This window comes from Brachycentrus maculatus, unplaced genomic scaffold (assembly GCF_059751285.1).
Source record: "Brachycentrus maculatus isolate JH-2025_06_01 unplaced genomic scaffold, ASM5975128v1 h1tg002113l, whole genome shotgun sequence".
Classification (NCBI taxonomy): Eukaryota; Metazoa; Arthropoda; class Insecta; order Trichoptera; family Brachycentridae; genus Brachycentrus; species Brachycentrus maculatus.
This window is the reverse complement of record NW_028282641.1, coordinates 63-8803: the sequence shown is the minus strand read 5'-3', so window position 1 is coordinate 8803 and position 8741 is coordinate 63. Positions and strand designations below refer to the sequence as shown.

Genomic DNA, 8741 nt, shown 5'->3' with positions numbered 1-8741 from the left:
CCAAATAGAAGTTGCGCTTCTCTCATCCATCTGCATCCTGGTTCTACTGAGTCTTGTTATGTTAATTATACAAGTTGTAAACACCTATCATGTAGAGCTACTCTAATCCTTCTACTCTTGTATCTAATTTTTTAAAATTTCGAAAGAAGAACAGGGCAATTCTATAGAATCATAAGGCAAAAATTTACAGAAAAGATCAACGTTGGTGGTCGAGGAATTGATAGAGTCTGATGAGGTGGAAGGCCCTCCGAATGTTTAATAAAATGTAGAGTTGAACACATTCTTTGAAAGGGTGATAAAAAAACATGAAATTAACAAGAAGTATAGGAAAGAAAGAAGATTGGTCAATCCGCTCTGAGGATTTTATCTTATCGTATCAAATAATCCAAAATTAATACATATTCAATATATCTTAAATATTTCATTTATTCGGTGCGTTTACAGAATTAAAGTATTTCATAGATAAAAAAATATACAACCAGTAATCTATTAACTTTGACTATTGTGTTTTTCTCCTATTTGCTGCTTCAAATTGCAATATCTTCTCCAATTTCATTATCAACACCAACCGCACTAACATTATTATTGTTTTTCGGCTTTGGCAAGTCAATGGTAAACCAATTGCAGAAGGGATGTATCGTCTTGTTTTTCTCATATAAGACCTTCTCCACCATCATGACTGGCCCTTCAAGGTTAACAGATAGTTCCATTTCTTTCATGTCCTTTTTCATTTTTACGGTGTGGAAGTTGAGCAAAGGTTCTCCTGTTTTAGTCTTGAGCTTGAGAACCTATAGTTCGTAGATGGTCATGGAATGGGGAACCATGAAATCTTTGACTACGAATAAGAGGTCTTAAGTCGTGAGCTTGACTAAATCCTGGAAATACTCGACCAATTCGAGCCGACCCAATTCGAGAAGCTCTCCAACTTTCACTTTTTTTTGCTTGTTCAATTTCTTGATGATATCTCTTGTTTACCAGTAGCAAATATCCATTTCGAAGTATTCATCCTTTATCTATTTAGTAGCAAATAAATATAAACATCATTAATTGTATCACTATTTAAAATTTCACCAGATACCTTTTCGGATTCCTTCAAGTACTGCAAACGGAGTTGTTCCTCAATGGAGAGGGTGTCTTTCTTGGAAAGTTCCGAGTCGACTGGCTTTGTCGACTTCTTTTTGAGACTTCCTTTCTTGGGTTCGTTGCTCGGGGAGTTGTTTTCTTCGGGTAACTCCTCCTCGAATGATAACAGTTGCCTCTTTTTTCTGGAGCGGTAAACAAAAGATAATGGGTAAAAATTCGTACTTGACTGCAACTTTCTCCTACTTCTTGATATTGTGCTCAGCGTCTTGTTCTCTAGGTCTTTTCAATTAAGTCTTTATGACCTCACCACTATTTAGATTGCGGTCAACTTAAATGGATGCAGGAGTAACTTGCAGATTGGGTAGTTATGGTTTTACAGTAGGTTATTATTTAGCATTGGTTAGGGATTGAGCTTAGCTGGGGACTTCTTGCTTTTGGTTCTGATTTTACAAAGTAGTCATTATGTATGATAGTATTCGTTGTTTTTTAAACAGACTTATTTTTGATATATTTAAAAAAATGAATTATTTATATTATTTGTCTATTTTGAAATAAGGTATCTATATCTTTATAAAAAACAAAATAGATATTAAATCTGAAATATTATTATAAGAGAGTGAGACTTTTATAGAGTTAACAAAATGAATTCTCGAGTATTAAAAATCCAGATTGGAAAGTCAACAATAAATCAATATTTCTATATTCTTTTAAAAAATATAATTTAATCTACCTCAATCAAAATAAATCCGAATGATGGTTCGTGAATGAATTTATATTGGAAAAAAATTTACTTCCGTATCTATGTATCTATCTATTGGAAAAAAATCTAAAATTTCTATTATTTAGATAACTTGAACACTACAAAAACTATTGTGAACTCAGAAATATATTTAGATGAAGAAAAAAATAACAAAGTCTATTAATGGTCTCTCTTTAGAATGATAAGAAGATTAAAAAGGGGGGGTCGTCTTTCTCATATTCTATAGAAATTTGGTATAATGCGATATTCACGTTTTGAGTTTGGAAAGCATTGCTTTTTTTTTTTATCAATAGCTTTTTCGATAAATATATGAGGTTGATTCAACTATTATTTATCACTATATTTTTTTATTCTTTACTAAATATGGAAGAATAATATTTAATGGTATTTTCCGTAAATCATCGATGGTAGAAAAACCATAACACTGTTTCCGAATAAAACAATAGAAAAAATAGAGGTAGTTATTTTTAATAAATACATATAGGCTGTATTACCTAAAATATATATACATAATTCTAAGTTATTTTTGTTCTTGACATATACTTTTTGAACTGTACTTTGATATTCTTCTTGTCTATGAAAAAACCAACATCTCAGGGTGGTCAAAACATAAATTACCTCAAATAACTATAAGAAGTATGTGCGCGAAATTCCATGGGATAACAAACTGTCAATCATTTATTCGGCAATGATGCCATAGATCTCTCCCTGATCAACGTGGCCGACCTCACCAAATCGCTAGTCAATTGCGAAGCCACACGAAATCTCATCCATTACATCAAAAATTGGTTAGATAGAAATTCACAGAAACCACAGACCCAGCCGAACGGCCAACGCACCATCTCAGCCAATCCGAGGCCAGGCGCACCTGCATCATCAGCCTAGTCACCCACCAATATTGAAAACTGGGTCTTCAAATCTCTTGTTTCCTCTCTTAAATCAATAGGATTCAGAGACAAAGCAGTCCAGACAGAGAACATTGAGTCCTTGGAAAAGTGGTTCATCAGTACCATGTTAGTTCGTCAAAGGACAACGAATCCCAGGATCAATAAGAAAAATGCCCAAAAGCAAAATTGTGTTGTCGTTTGTCCCGTCTAAGAGAGCACCAAGCAGGTTGTGCCACGAGCCAGCTTCGAGGATGATGAGAAACCTTTTCGAAATTTTGAAGCTTATAAAAGACTGAGAGAATATAGTCGTAGAACATTCGATTCTGAGCCAAAGTTATTGTTAAAAAATGTAAATCGGAAGAAATCTGGGCAGATCAGTAATAATAGTAGCACATTCAAGGCTCCATCCACGTCAGCATATGACCAAAACTCCAATATGAAATTAACAGCCACACCATCTGTGTTCGACAAGCCCAAGAAACAAGGCAACAATTATATGATGGCCTTCTCCTAGCCTTGCTCCACCTTCGAGCAAATCCTGGAGGAAACTGATAAGAGATGCTACCTCTCCGAGCAAATGAAGCTACGCGACTCGCGAGAACATTAAGAAGTGTTGCTGAAGATTAGTTAGTTCAAGCGGAACAAAGAGAGGTTCTACGAAAATAATAGAAATTCATATGGTTCTCGAAAGATGTTGCACGTCGAATCGCCAGAGGAGCTGCACCTGGAGTCGAAGCAGAAACAGCAGCATCTAGAATTCAAGCCAAACTATAGCGACACTTCTGCAGCGAAGGCAAAGTTCTTAAAGGTTTTTGCCTCAGAAATGGAGGACTCTTCTTCACTTATTTCAGGACACCACTCCAATGAATAAGAGAATGGTAGAAAAGGCAAAAACTATGTGGAAAATCCTAAAGCCAGCATAACAGTGAACAATCCAAAACAAATCTATGATTTGACGCAGGCACCAGTCTCCAATGTCAGCGGGCACTCATAAAATTCACATTTCGAAAGCTGGATAAAAAATAACCCAAAAATTAAACCTTCATTAGCTCGATCGAAATTACTGATGGAGTTTTCGGAGAACAGTGATCGGGATAAATTTGATTAAGCCCAGGCTATGAAGGGCAAATTGACTTCTACTATGAGTACCAACAAAGACAATAGCATGAACGGCAAACTCAATTATAGCAGTGGCAACTCGAATAATATACCTGCATTGAGATCAACTGACTTCCTACCTTGGGGTGGGCAAACAGAAGAAAAAATAGCCAGATAAAGCACTAAACACTTAAACAGCTATGTTTGTGGGCCATCCACCGTCCCCACTTTGGAAAACAAACGAACCACCCAGCAGACGCTATTTAAGGGTTTATCTGCCCATCTGTCTGCCCATAATGCTAACACCAATATTGTAACAGAGAATACGCCTCCCAGCTCTGGACTGACTCTCATGGTCTACCCACTTATTGAGAGCAGCAAAGGTCTCAAGAACCATAAATCCACCAAGAGTGCTCACCCTAAATGATCATTTATAAGAAGAGAATAAAAAATGAAGGTATAAGTTTATATTTTCTTGTGCATAGTGATTTTTTTTTTCTTGTTAGCTTTATACTATTTTATTTTTTGACTTTTCTCATTATAAAATAATAACCCCTTAGCTTAAGAAAAAAATCATTTATATCAATTTTTCCTCAATAGGATTTTTCAGAGGAAAACTAAAAAAAATTATCAAAAATAAATTTTAATATAAAAAATATAAGGTGATTTTGATTTGACATTGATGTTTATCTAATTGCCAGTAAAAAAATGGAATCGAAACCGAGAGAACAAAGACGAATTTTCTCATCCTACAACAACTCTCGCAGGATTTTGGATACCAAATATTATCAGCTTACTTCTCCGGACAAAACCGATTGGGACTCATTAGCGAACCCCAGCTTACTCTTGCGCACGAGGCCTCAGACGCGCCGAAGTCAGTCTGGTTCCATCTACTCTGCCCAAGACAGAATGTAAATTTCTCGCTGTCTCAAACCTCCCGACACAGAAATAATCGCAAAATATATTGACAAAAAAATCAAGCTAGATATTAATAGGAACAATAATAATGACAACAGTGAAGTTAGTAGCATTTGGAAAAATAGCGCAAGAAATGGAAAGCTAATGAGTGTTTCCCAATTATCAACCTACAGGCAGAATAGCGACAGAATGAGGCAGTCTTCCAGTTCAAGAATTTCAACTCCTGGCACAAGTCCAACAAAGAGATCGGGCATCGCACTGCCATTCGCACTCAGATAAAGTACATTGCAGAGGAGCCCACCTCCAGTAATTCAGCAAAGGCTAATGAAGAGTGGAAAGGAAAAGAGGAAAATATAACATCGAAAGAGCATCATAAATGAAGAGTTCGACCTAAAAGGACATCCTTCTTTTCTTAAGCATATAATGTTCAAACTGCACCAAATCTAGAAGTGATAAAATGTATCTCTTACTGTCATTTTTTAATTGCTTAAAAAAAGTAGTCCTTTGCTTTCAATTGAATAATTTAGTTTCACTCTTAATTTACTATTATTATCCTCGAACCTTTTTTAATACAATAGCGTTGAAAATAGATTGAAAGAAATAATGTATACCTAAAAAAACTATTCAAAAATAGTAATATCCAAGATTCATGATATAGATCAATCCTAAAAAAACCGAAGAAAAAACTCTCAGCAACCCTAATAATAACAATCTCTTGACTCCTGGGGATAGGAGCGAAATCTAGCAGCTCCAACATAAGGAGGAAATCAAGATCTTCAAGAAGAAGCTAGAGATTCTCAAGTAAGGCATCAGGAAAGAAAGGACTGACAAAGCAGATCTCGAAACCAAGATCAAAGAACTCAAGGACAGGAACAGGGTTCTCGAGGCTGAAATCAAAAGGAAGGATGATAAGTATGAGATCGCATTGACTGAAATACGAGAACTCAAAAATAGTGTTTTGTTCGAGAGAAACGAACGATAAGTAAAAAGATATCTAGTTGTGCAACATATCTATCTGTGTTCAATTAAAATATGCTTCTTATTTTTTTTAGAAATCATTAAACGAGTTATCTGGATTGACCTAAAGATTGAAATCGCAACAAGAACCTAAATCTTATTGGGGAGTCGGATAATACATTGGCGGGTATTTTAAAAAAGAATGAGCACCACCACAACACATAATTGACTCGAGCTTCCAAACCCACTTATTATTTTTTGATGAGCATTATTATATGATTAATAACCTGCAGTAGTTTCTCCAATCCAAATGCATAGATAACATAATTTAGCAGTATTTGTAAAAATATATATATACATTTGTATTCTCCACTATGCTGGTTAACAAAATCAACACCCCACAATTCTCAGAAGAGGAGACGATAAAGTAAATACATCAATAAGACACCTACCCTATCGGCGACCTAAGACTTTCTGTCGGGACAATTAGTTATAAAAAATGGACTCCGACCGACCTGCCACTCTCCCGAAATTATGCTCTCCCAGCTGGTCGACAGTATTCACGAGACAGCCAAAGATTTGAAGAAAGAATCAGAAAAGATTAAACTCACCTAAAACATGCTTTAAAGGTTTGGTAGCCCTTCCCCTGAGATTCTACAGCGAAAGTAAAAATATCTCTCATAATGATAAATCTCCTCAAAGCAATCTTACTCATTGTAAAACCAATCAGGAAAGCAGGTTTGATCTCTCTTTGCGGGATAAAAAACAATAATAAATATGGACCGAAGACCAGAGGGAAAAAAGAAAACAATGGTTGCTTACATCGAAGCAGATAAGTCCAGATAAACAAAATATTGCAAAATAAAAAATAAAAAAACAGATTATCTCAACGTTTTCTTTACTGAGGCCGAGAATGAGGAAAACTCTCCAGAACCGATACAATCATAATACTCATACAAATATCGACACTGCAATCATTATAAATAATTCATTGGCTCTCTGCCCCGAAGAGATTTAAGGAGGAGATGAGTAAAAAAACCGATCTAAGACTCTTCATCTCGAAAAAGATACAAATTTTAAAATATCGCAGAATCTAGGCAGAGGGTTAAAGAAGAATACACCTGCAAAAAATTACCAGTATTTTCTTGAAGGAGAAGGGGTCGATAGAAATGGCTTCGCTCCGAACTCCATCTCCAAGACTGAGACGATCAACGAGCTGGCCAAGACGAAATTCACTGCACTCAGAAATTAGACTCACGCTGCCAATATCTATCCCAAAAGCAGGTATATCCTCATATCTTATATTTATCCTTACGAGATTCATATTTTAGACTTGAACCATGCCACGCGACTTCCATATCTCTCTGTTAAAGGCCAAAGACAGCCCATACCAACAAGAAGAATAAGTATAGCAGGGATTCAAGTAATCCCAATAAAAAACGAACTCCATTATAGCAATAATAGTTCAAAAAACGAAAATTTATATACCCACATAGTGTAGAGATAATCAATAGCTCACGTATTTAGAACGTTGCATTGGACAACGTATCTCGACCTAAGACTAGCCAGCATACGAGGCGAGTCCTCAATCTACAGTTTTTACAATCTGCCAATTCAAATAAATCGATTATCGCCTTCGAGAAAGATAAGTCTTAAAAGAATGCAAATTTGTTCAGAATGACAATCGTCAACAATCAAAAGAGTCAGATGGCGAAAACAATCCATTTCAATGAGGCGGATCTAAAACCTTGGGAAAACAGTCCAGAAGAGGTTTATTCACCTTGAATAATATACAGAAGTAAGTATGTACACATATTATTTCCTGTTTTGAAATGTATTTTTTTACTACATTTTTAATATATTAGAATATGTGAAAATTAATAATGCTGCCTTTAACTGGAACATCTTAATTATTTTAAGGAAAATTTTTTTTTTTTATGAACTGATTAAAATAATAAATGTTTTAAGACAGCAACTAATATGTTAAATTTATATAAAATAATACTATTATTTAATTATTCTATATATATATATCTCTATATTTATTTGAGGCCTCCCTCGTCAACCAATATTTACAATATATCTATAATAAACAATTGTATAAGAAATATATTGTTCCTGCGTCATCAAAAATATCGTTTTTTAAAAAAATCTTATTTTTTATTATTATTCTACTACTCTGTAAGGTTTTGTCTTTATCTTGTTTATATATATAATAGTTTCCAATTAAAATATATATATTATACTTATTTTATTGGTAAAGCCTATTATATTTTATGTCTGATCGACTCTCAAGTCTAAACAAACAACTCTCTTGCGAAGAAGCACCTATCCACGCATATAGGAGGCTCTCAACCACCAACAAAAAATAGTTGAGGCTAGCCCTGTATGGTGTTAACGACTTCATTCTCCAAAAGGCTTATGACTTGATTTTATCACATCCTAATATCTTCCGCCACTCCCACCTCGAGGAATCTTCCAGAGCCGAAGAGCGAGAACTCACCACGCGGCAGTTCCTCTTCTATGGCGAAAACCAGTTGGTCACCTATCAGTAATATCTCCAAAACCCGAATCTAAATTCCACAGTATCCCTAGCTCTGTATTCCTTTAATCCAAGCTTAATTGGGAAATTCGGAGTACATTTTTATCTCTATGCCAAAACCATTCACAGTCTTGGTACTGAACAGCATCAACACTTCGCAGAGAGGGCGGCAGAGTTCAAGGATTTAGGGTGTTTTGCCTTGACTGAGGCTTTGCACGGCAGTAACGTCAAAGGCATCCAAACCGAGGCAGTCTATGACCATAAGACGAAGGAGTTTGTCATCCAGACGCCCACCCATGATGCCATGAAGTTTTGGATCGGAGGGGCTGCTAGTACAGCAAATATGGCGATTGTCTGGGCACAATTGTACGTTGAGGGGGTGTGCCATGGAGTGCATGCCTTCATCATGCCTCTTCGAAGACGTGATAACCATGAAGTGCTCCCAGGCATCACGATTGGCGACTGCGGTCCCAAATTGGATTCAACGGCACGGACA

General features: G+C 35.8%; 1 long non-coding RNA gene across 1 annotated transcript; it reads right to left on the bottom strand.

The window, feature by feature from the left end:
* Positions 1-513: 513 nt before the first annotated feature.
* LOC148298394 (uncharacterized) lies at positions 514-1534 on the bottom strand. Its single transcript, XR_015839197.1, has 3 exons — positions 1306-1534; positions 1079-1265; positions 514-1013 (listed from the first exon to the last, which is right to left on the bottom strand). It is a non-coding gene; the product is annotated as an uncharacterized LOC148298394 (long non-coding RNA).
* Between the last annotated feature and the right edge of the window lie 7207 nt (positions 1535-8741).